Raw genomic sequence first — 12500 nt, 5'->3', positions numbered from 1 at the left:
TGGTATCTTTCCCTCTTTCTAGTTTCTTTCTTTGTATATATATATATATATATATATATATATATATATATATATATATATATATATATATATATATATATATATATATATACATACATATTATTATATTGTGTATATACATTATATGTATATGTATATTTATATATATAATGTATATAAATACATTTATATATACAATGTATACATACATATATATATATATATATATATATATATATATATATATATATATATATATATATATATATACATACATATATATATATATATATACATATATATATTGTGTATATACATATATGTATATGTATATTTATATATATAATGTATATAATACATTTTATATACAATGTATACATACATATATATATATATATATATATATATATATATATATATATATATATATATATATATACTACTGTATATGTATGATGCCCGGTTGCGGGGAAACGAACCTGCGTCACCATAATCACAAGAAGGTCACGTTGTCGAGACCTGACCACAAGAAGGATAAAGTTCATACTTCCTCGTACATAAGCATATACCTTTCTGCTTTTCAGATATTTATTAGAGCTGGGATAGACCCATCCTCACCATCGTAGTGGGCATATATTATTATATATATATATATATATATATATATATATATATATATATATATATATATATATAGTATATATATATATATATATATATGTATATATATATATATATATATATATATATATATATAGATAGATAGATATATATATATATATATATATATATATATATATATATATATATATATATATATACATTACATATGTATATACACATTTAAATGTATGTATATATATATGTTATATATTTGTGTGTGTTACAGATATTGAGGCAAACATCGTTTTTTATTCAGTTCGGTATACCTAGAAATATCTTCCGCGCAAAGGAATTTTAATTGATAAATGCATCTTCTGCAGCAGGATTCGAACCGATGCCTGATTTAGAAAATAGTGATTTGTAGGATTTTCGTATTTCTGTCCAATCACTTACACAGGATACATTTTTTTTTACCAACCCATTTTTCCTTTTTCTTTCCATATGACCAAACCATCTCAAAACACTCTTGAACTTAAAAGGTACATGATTTATTTTCGTTTTCAACTGTCTAATTGACCTGTTGGTTAAATGGCTCTTTAATAACTTTTTCCCATTTCTTGATTTTTACTTTTACTTCAGAGCTTAGCTTTTCATGCAACCATTAACCCTTTGGCTCAGTTATGACTCATTTACTGCAGTTCTCAAAAAGATATTTTATTGTGACCAACTTTTTTTTTAGTTCAAGTATTTCCTTTATAATAAAACTAGTATTATCAGTTTTACAGACAAAGTACAACGCCAAATATTGCTTATCACAGTAAGGGCTCTGGAGCAGACAGGACTTGCAAATAGCTATTGATTGAGAGGCGTAGGTTAATCCAGCCACTTTCCCCCCAGAGAAAAATAGGCAGAAAAAAATTCCAGTCCGTGTTTATAAAGTCTCGTCACATCTGTTTGAAGATGGACGTATTATCGAGAAATGTCGTCCAAAAATCAACAGGGCGTTTTTCATTCTTCATGTTTGATTTCAATTCGGTTTGTAGTCTTTTTAAAGCCTGTCCCTCCTGCTTTGCCAACAGGTTCGCTTTTCTTTTTTTTTTTTTTTTTTTTTTGCTGCGTTTTCTGCTACGTGTCAAAAATCTTGGTCTGTCTGTTTGCATGGCCATGCCCTCTCTCTCTCTCTCTTTCTGTGTATGTCCTTAGTTTATGGGATATTGTTGAAATTATATATAAACTTATTTGTTTTGCAGTATAACTTATTGTATATATTCCAGATTTTACACATGATATTTTGTTTTCACAAGTTGCTTTATGTATTATATATATATATATATATATATATAGAGATTATATATATATATATATAATATATATATATATATATATATATATATATATATATATATATATAGAGATATAGAGATATATAGAGATATATAGAGATATAGATATATATATATATATTATATATATATATATATATATATATAATATATATATGTATATATATATATATATATATATATATATATATATATATATTATATTATATATATATATATATATATATATATATATATATATATTATATATATATATATATATATATATATATATATATGCACACACACATATATATATATGTACACATATAATTATATAAATTATATATATATATATATATATATATATATATATATATATATATATATTATACATACATATATACTCTATGTGTATGTGATGTATGTGCATCTACAGTATGTATATCCCCTAAAACGCATGCTTCATTCAAGAGAAAATAGCACAGAAAGCGAGCAAGGATATTTCTTTGAGTCTGTAACTACAACGAGCATTTTCACCCATTTTCAGTTTCCCCCGAAAACTCAACTCACCATGCGGCCTGAAATGTTAGATTTATCCGGATCTTAAGCTGTAAATAAGTTCGCGTGATTTCAAGGTTACACAGAATGCTTCGACGATTTTACCCCGTTTATGGGTTTCCCGCTATAATATTCTGTAATGAAGGGCAAAGTCACAATTTAATATTACTTCAGCGCCTACGCAATATGATGTTAATTCAACATCTATAGAATATGATGTTACTTCTTTACACAGTATTATATTACTTTAACATCTACACAATATATATATGATATTACTTCAACAACTACAAATTATGATGATGCTTCACCATCTACACAATATGATGTTACTTCAACAGCTACACAGTATGATGTTATTTCCTCATCTACACAAAATGATGTTACTTCAACAGCTACACAGTATGATGTTACTTCATCATCTACACAATATGATGTTACTTCGGCAGCTACACAGTATGATGATACTTGAACATCTACACAATATGATGTTACTTCAACAGCTACACAGTATGATGTTACTTCAGCAGCTGCACAGTATGGTGTTACTTCATCATCTACACAATATGATGTTACTTCGGCAGCTACACAGTATGGTGTTACTTCATCATCATACACAATATGATGTTACTTCGGCAGCTACACAGTATGATGTACTTGAACATCTACACAATATGATGTTACTTGAACATCTACACAATATGATGTTACTTCAACAGCTACACAGTATGATGTTACTTCAGCAGCTACACAGTATGGTGATACTTCAACATCTACACAGTATGATATTACTTCAGCAGCTACACAGTATGATGATACTTAAGCATCTACACAGTATGATGTTACTTCAATATCTACACAATATGATGTTACTTCACCATCTACACAATATGATGTTACTTTAATATCTACACAATATGATGTTGCTTAAGCACATACACAGTGTGATGTTACTCACCTACACAGTGTGCTGTTACTTCAGTGCCTACAGAGTATGATCTTACTTCAACACCTACACAATATGATGTTACTTCAGCACCTACACAATGTGGTGTTACTTCAGTGCCTACACAATGTGGTGTTACTTCAGCAACTATACAATGTGATGTTACTTCAACATATACACAATATGATGTTACTTCTGTAGATATTATGATGTTACTTCAACATCTACATAATATGATGTTCCTTTAACATCTACACATTATGAGTTAGTAGTGATGTCCTGTCGAAGTAGAACGAATGTCTTTTTAAGTATATCATAATGATTATTTGTGATAGTAATGATAATGGCGTATTTGAAAGACTGTTATCTGGTCATAAACTCAAATTGATTTTTTAATTCCATCTTTCTTATATCATGCTCATTGCTGGATCTTTTCTTTCGCTTTCCCAATACATAATTTGCATATTCTTGAAGAGTAGGCCTAATCTGCTCAAAGCACATCACATTACGTCATGCTATAAAGAAATCAGTCTGCAGGCATCAAACATAGTTGTAAAATGAAATTATTGGTAATAAATCAACCTCTTGTCCACAGAAGTTTTCTTAATACCCAAAAAACCTTCCCTCGAAATGCCTCGTAGAATCTCTGGGTACTCAAACGAAAGTATCAGTCATCCTTTTTATTTCTCGTTCAGTCCTCTAGCTACACTAGAAGGGAGGTAATGCTGTCAGTGCACCTCTCTTGATGCACTGTAGGCATTACCAAGTACTTTTTGCTGCATCACTTCCGCCCTAAGCTATATACTCCTTTTAGCCTTTTACTTTACCTACGTTCCCGCTTCCTTTCTTAAACCTAACTACCCAGTCACTACAACTCCCTCTTTTCACTGTCTTAAGCGCTGTATGGCTGAAAGTACCCCAGTGCTTGTCACTGTAGTCATATTTCCATAAATCGTTTTTATTCCCTAGCTACGTTTTGCCAATATCATAACTTGTCATCAGCTCAGTACAAGAGGGTTTTGCTAATATCTTAGTTCCTTGTAGCACCCCAGTACAAGTGGTAATTCCCCACTGCTATCCAGAATCCGCTCCTTTTTTATTTTTTTTATTTTTTTTTTATACAAGCAACGTTTTCGAGTGCGAGAAGATTTGTACGTGCCAGAAGGATGTGCAAAATAACGAAACCCAAAATACGGAGCCTACAAACAAATGTGGAGTTAATTGGTCGTAGGGAAGGGGAATTAGGGAATTTGATTCGGCGTGTTTTATGAATAAGATTGAGAGGAAGACTGAAAAGTTTATAGGTCTCTCTCTCTCTCTCTCTTTCTCTCCAGACGGTGCGTCGCAGTAAATCTATGAATTCAATACAATATTGGCTGTTAATTATAAGATCGGAAATCTAGTCGATTATTTTGTAACTTACAATACTGAGACCGAGAGGTAAAACTGATAGAAACATGAAAGAAAGAATGCGGGAGGGGTCCTAATCCCCTATATAGAAAAAGTATTCTTAGGAAGAGAAATATAAATATATATATATATATATATATATATATATATATTATATATGCATATATATGCATATATATATATATATATATATATATATATATATATATATATATATATATATATATATATATATATATATATATATGCATATGTAATATATATATATATATATAATATATATATATATATATGCATGTATGTATATATATATATGTATATATATATGTATATATACATATATAACTGTATATATATATACAAAACAGAAGTATAAAGATCATTTCTAAATCTCCATAGCTGGTTTCATAAGCCCAACGATATTTGGAGCTCTCATATGAGACAGAATATCTGTTTCGGAATATTTCGTATAAAGACAGACTAGAACGAGGAGATGGAACTGCCTATACCAGGCATAATTTCGGCCGTAAAAGCTGCCATTAAAAGAGGCAATGTTGTTGGTTACACGGAACGTGATTTATTTGAGAGACTTTTTCTTTTCTCACAAAAACAAACAACACATCACTTACAGGAAGAGTCTATGCCTAGGGAGTTTGATTTAGTTCATGGTTTCCATTTCTAGTGTTTTGAAAAGAAAACTGTTGTACCGGCTTTGTCTGTCCGTCCGCACTTTTTTCTGTCCGCAAATTTTCTGTTCGCCCTCAGATTCTAAAAACTACTGAGGCTAGAGGGCTGCAAATTGGTATGCTGACCATCCACCCTCCAATCATCAAATATACCAAATTGCAGCTCCTAGATATTTTACTTAAGGCTAAAGTTAGCTATACTCGTGCATCTGGCAACGGTATAGGCCAGGCCACCACCGGCCTGTAGTTAAAGTTTGATGGACCGCGGCTCATATAGCATTATACCGAGACCACCGAAAGATAGATTACACGGTGTACAGAAAACTCGATTGCGTCGAGGAAACTTTGTCGCATTTTTTACTTCTTGTTAATTTTCTAATTAAAACATCTGCTTGTTACATTTAATTAATTATAATCCTTTCTAAGAAAGTAAAGAGAAAAATATATATTTTTTTGTACGAAATGAACCTCTCTTTGATGCCATGGTGCGGTAGAGGGGTGGGTGAGGGGAGACTAAAAAAGAGATTCAATTCGTTTGGGTTTCGAGAACATAAAAATAAGGAAGAAAAAGAGTTCATGATTCCGAATGATCCCCGTTATGGATCTATTTTTCATTCGGTTCTGTTGTCCCCACTGATTTATAGAATTGCAAAGCAGCATTATTCAGGGGACTTTTGGATCATTTTTTCTGAAATAATCTTGCCACCCTTATCTTGTGCATAAAAATCTTGTTTAAAATTTTGTTTTTCGTATGGTTGAAACAGCGAACCGAACTGTACGATTTCTCTGTTAATTCTGGATTTTGGTGGTTGTTACAAAAGCACTAGTAGACATTATATATATATATATATATATATATATATATATATATATATATATATATATATATATATATATATATATATATATATATATATATATATATATATATATATATATATATATATATATATATGCAGAATCTACTGGTCACTTTTATATATATATATATATGCAGAATATGTCACTTTTAGATATATGTAATTCTAATACAATGCCTCTTCTTAATTCTTCGCTAATTCTTCTTTGTGCTTTTTGATATAACTGCAAGCCGATAGATTCAAAGGGAAGAAATTGAAGGCCTGTGACGTCCGGCCGTGGAAGCGAACCCGAGTTACCTAATCACAAGGAGGTCACGTGACCTTGTGATTAAGGTAACTCGGGTTCGCTTCCCGCGGCCGGCCGTCACAGGCTCTTCATTTCTTCCCTTGATCTATCGGCTTCGTAGTTACAAGCATATCCAAAAAGCGAAGAATTAACGAAGTTAAGAGGCATTGTGGCTATTAGAATTACATTAGAATTATATATATATATATATATATATATATATATATATATATATATATATATATATATATATATATATAATTCATTTTCATATGAATTTTGACTCAAGAATCTCTATATCAATTACTTCACTACTCTGTGACTCATCTCTTTCCTCATCTTACTATTAGTCGTTTCACTACAATGAAAATCATTTACGAATGAAGTGATTCCATTTTTAAATCATTTATGCTAAAATTCATTGTTTTATTAACTGTTTTATTAACACTTAGGTTTAACTATTCATTGCAGTTTCGCCTCGGTACCTATTAACAACATTGTTTCATCTGAAAATATCAACCATACAACACTCCATTCACTTTCTTATATCCATTACTTAACAACATGAGATTCGCATCAAATGCCTATTTTGTAAGCTCTCGAATAACTCCATTCACCAAGATAACGTAAAAGGCTTGGAGATAGTGCACACTAATTTTAATGGCACTTTGGCAACAAGAACTGTTTCTTCTGTAAATGTTGATACATCCTTAGCTTTCATTACTGTAAAAAATTAAAAAATCAGCAAATAGCGCCATGCTAAATACCCTCAGTAGTCTCTATATTGTGTTATTTCTCTATTCTAACCTAATTTTTTACATGTACAGCTTTTTCTCAAAATTGTTCCGACACAAATACCTGATTCACACACCCTCTTCCACATCTAAAGCCACATTGTTCTTTCCCCTTTCGTTCCTTCTGGTGTCTGGCTTCATTCTTTTATTTCTTTTACAATCTAATCCTACTATACATCTTCCTACAACAGAGCTTCTGAATGGTGTCAGCAGTGGGACCTTACATTCACGAAACGTGGCGTCACTATAAGAGAAGAGATGTGTGAGGTAACGTAGCTGATGAGCTTTGTTGGAATGTCTTTGAAAAGGCTTGTGTCACTTGATTGAGTGAGGAATATATTCAGTATTCAATAATCTTGTGTTACTGTTGAGTTCCAACTTCTCTTATGACTTGTGTGGCTTGGTTGGCAGCGGACTTATCTTTCAGTTGAAAGACCTGGGTTCAATCTTGATGTGAGTCAGAAATTTATTCTGTTCCACATGATTTGTGTTGATTATTCCTATATATATATATATATATATATATATATATATATATATATATATATATATATATATATATATATATATATATATATATATACATACATATACATACATACATACATATATATATATATATATATATATATATATATATATATATATATATATATATATATAGTGCTCAATAAGCAAGAGAAGGTAAAGAGAAATACAGAGAGAAAGAGATGTCACTTATTAAAAAGAAAAATAATCTAATAAATACAATAAAAACTTATTAATGCAAGGAATAGCATCAGTAGTAATGCTTGAACTTTTCCACAGTCCAACGGTGTGAGAATGAAGGACCTCTTTATATATATATATATATGTGTGTGTGTGTGTGTGTGTGTGTGTGTATGTATGTGTATGAATCTGTGTGCGCCTGTAATCACTGAATGTGTTTGTGTACACATAAGAATTAAAAAGGAAGGTGTCCTAACAACGTCACTGTGTTCTATCTTCGCCCATGTGATTTGGATGCTTCAGTGCATTAGTAATGCACTTGAATAACCTCTTCAAACAAACTGCCTTCACTTATCTCCGTGAACGTACGAGGAAAAAGAAGCATTTGCCTCATTCTTTCCACTTTTCTTAACTCGTTGAATATTTTCGCTGTTACCTTTTGTGCATTTCCACTCAGCCACAATGTATTTCCTTTCCCCTCAGAAGCCTTGCTAGAGCTTCTCCCCAAAATTCCAGATTTTTCCTGTTTCCCTTTTCCTAAAACATTTGTCGACCAGAATTTTCAATGATACGCGGATTTTTCGCCTGAAATATACATAACCATTTATTTCCTTCATCTCCGTAGGTGGTAGGTGGTGAGCTGGTAGAGTTTATGAGCTGTATTATATCTATATAGAGTTTATGTGGTTTCTATTTTATATATATATATATATATATATATATATATATATATATATATATATATATATATATATATATATATATATATATATATATATATAATAATATGTGTATATATATATATATATATATATATGTGTATATATATATATATATATATATATATATATATATATATATATATATATATATATATATATATATATATATATATATATATATATATATATATATATATATATATATATATATATATATATATATATAATTTTATCACATTTTTATCAACCGTGATTTATATACAATCATGAAGCTACAAATGTCGCTTAATATCGAAATTCACGCTACCTCGGTATATTCTCCGTTTGAGAATTGTGTCGAAGGGGGAATTTATATAAGTGATAAATGAATTGAATCGGGGACACGAACCCGCGACGAAAGCCTATTCAGCTTAACCAGTTGACGTAAACCATTGAGCCAATCAAGAGGGCAAAAGTCTTTTGCCGAGATGTCGTACTGCTTTTTACCCCGTCGTGAGCGGGGAAATTAACTAGCCTCGACAATGACCCACCTCCGCCATGACAGTTCATTGGTGCGTTTTGGAACACGCAGCTCTTGTTATGATTTTTATCACACCGCGTGATTATATACAATCATGAAGCTACAAATGTCGCTTAATATCGAAATTACTGCCTACCTCGGTATATCTCCGTTGAGAATTGTCGCCGAAGGGGAATTTATATATGATAAATGAATTGGAATCGTGGGGACACTAACCATGACGAAAAGCCTATTCAGCGACTTGATTTAAACCATTGAGCCCATCAAGAGAGGGTAAAAAGTCTTTTGCCGATGTCGTACTGCTTTTGTCAATTCGCCGTGAAAGTGTACTAGCTTCTCGACAATGACCCACCTCCGCCATGACAGTTCATTGGTACGTTTGGAACACGCAGCTCTTATGAAATTTTTATCACACCATGATTTATATACAATCATGAAGCTACAAATGTCGCTTTAATATCGAAATTCATGCTACCTCGGTATATCTCCGTTGGAGAATTGTCGCGAAGGGGAATTTATATAAGTGATAAATGAATTGGAATTGTGGGGACACAACCCGCGACGAAAGCCTATTCAGCGACTCCAGTTGACGTAAACCATTGAGCCATCAAGAGAGGGGTAAAGTCTTTTGCGAGATGTCGTGATTTTTTACCGGGCCGTGAGCGGGGAAAGTGTACTAGCTCGACAATGACCCACCTCTCGTGATGACAGTTCATAGGCACGTTTGGAACACGCAGCTCTTGTTATGAAATTTTATCACAATCGCGATTTGCCACAATCATGAAGCTACAAATGTCGCTAATATCGGCTACCTCGGTATATCTCGCTGGAGAATTGTGGCCGAAGGAATTTATATAAGTGGGATAAATGAATTGGAATCGTGAGGACTAATAACCGCGACGAAAGCCTATTCAGGCTAGTACATTTTTCCCATCACGACGGGTAAAAGCGTACGACATCTCGGCAAAAAGACTTGCCCTCTCTTGATGGCTCAATGGTTTCGTCAACTGGAGTCGCTGAATAGGCTTTCGTCGCGGTTCTGTGTCCCCACGATTCCAATTCATTTATCACTTATATAAATCTCCCCTTCCTACAATTCTCCGACGGAGATATACCGAGGTAGTGTGAATTTCGACATTGCTTTACATTTGTAGTATCATGATTGTATATAAATCACGGTGTGATAAAAATTTCATGAGCTGTTCCAAACGTACCAATGAACTGTCATGGATGAGGTGGGTCATTGTTAGGTTGGGCACACTTTCCTCGCCACGACGGGTAAAGCAGCATGACATCTCGCAAAGACTTTACCTCTTGATGGCTCATGGTTTACGTCAACTGAGTCGCTGAATAGGCTGTCGCGGGTTCGTGTCCCCATGATTCCACCATTTATCAATTATATAAATTCTTCGGCGACAATTCTCCAACGGAGATATACTGAGGTAGCGTGAATTTCCGATATTAAGCGACATTTTAGCTTCATGATTGTATATAAAATCACGTGTGATAAAAATTTCATAACAAGAGCTGGCGAAGTTCCAAAAGTACCAATGAACTGTCATGGCGGAGGTGGGTCATTGTCGAGGCTAGTACACTTTCCCTGCTCACGCGGGTAAAAGCAGTACGACATCTCGGCAAAGACTTTTACCCTCTCTTGATGGCTCAATGGTTTACGCCAACTGAGTCGCTGAATAGGCTTTTGCCGCGGGTTTGTGTCCCCACGATTCCACCATTTATCACTTATATAAATCTCCCTCGCGACAATTTCAACGGAGATATACTTATAGCGTGGAATTTCGATATTAAGCCGACATTTGTAGCTTCATGATTGTATATATATAAATCACGGTGTGATAAAAATTTCATAACAAGAGCTGGTGTGTTCAAATCGCATCAATGAACTGTCATGGACGGAGGGTCATTGTCGAGGTTAGTACACTTTCCCGCCCACGACGGGTAAAAAGCAGTACGACATCTTCGGCAAAAGACTTTTTACCCTCTCTTGATGGCTCAATGGTTTACGCCAACTGGAGTCGCTGAATAGGCCACACGGTCGTCCTCACGATTCCACCATTTATCACTTATATAAATTCCCTTCGCGACAATTCTCCAACGGAGATATACTGAGGTAGCGTGAATTTGGATATTGCTTATTTAGATTTAGTTTATGATTATATATATATATATATAACAGTATATATATATATATATATATATATATATATATATATATATATATATATATATATATATATATATATATATATATATATATATATACAATTATATATATATATTTACAATTATGTAAAGACTACTTGTGAACTATGGCTACTCACTACCAAAAACAACGACTACCTCTGCTGCTACTACCAGTATATTAATATTATTATTCAACCTGTTAATTACAACAAGATAATTTCTCCTTTTCCCCTGCAACGGTCAAAAAAGCAAGGATACGGAGTTCTTTCGCTCTACTAAGAACATGAGCAGATAAAGGACTCTAAATCTTGTATTAAATAAGGAGGGATTTTCATAAAAAAATTAAGTGATAAAGAAGATAAAAAAGTTCCAATATTTCATATCTCACCTAAAGTTAATGATGTTAGTTTTTTTTACTTTCTAGATCTCTATCTCCTTTTGTTGTTACACAGGCACACAGTGATACACTTGCACAGACAACCAGACAGATACTCATTGTGTGTATGTGTGTATATATGTATGTATGTATGAGTATATGTTTATATATATATATATATATATATATATATATATATATATATATATATATATATATATATATATATATACACTACATAAAAAAGAAGCAGGGACTCTCCAGTATGGTAAGGTGCCATTTAGGCGTTTTGGTGTCCTGAACATTTGGGTCCTCAAGAAAGGGTGTCATTTAGGCGTCCTCAAGAAAAGGGTGTCATTTAGAGGCCTCCTTATTATTATTATTATTATTATTATTATTATTATTATTATTATTATTATTATTATTATATATTTGCTGAAGAAAATAACATGCATATATAAAAAAATTTGTAGTAGGTAAAAGGTGCCATTTTGCGTCCTGAAC

The sequence above is a fragment of the Macrobrachium rosenbergii genome, chromosome 59 (assembly GCF_040412425.1).
Source record: "Macrobrachium rosenbergii isolate ZJJX-2024 chromosome 59, ASM4041242v1, whole genome shotgun sequence".
NCBI lineage: Eukaryota > Metazoa > Arthropoda > Malacostraca > Decapoda > Palaemonidae > Macrobrachium > Macrobrachium rosenbergii.
The sequence above is the reverse complement of the archived record's forward strand: the minus strand, read 5'-3'. Positions refer to the sequence as shown.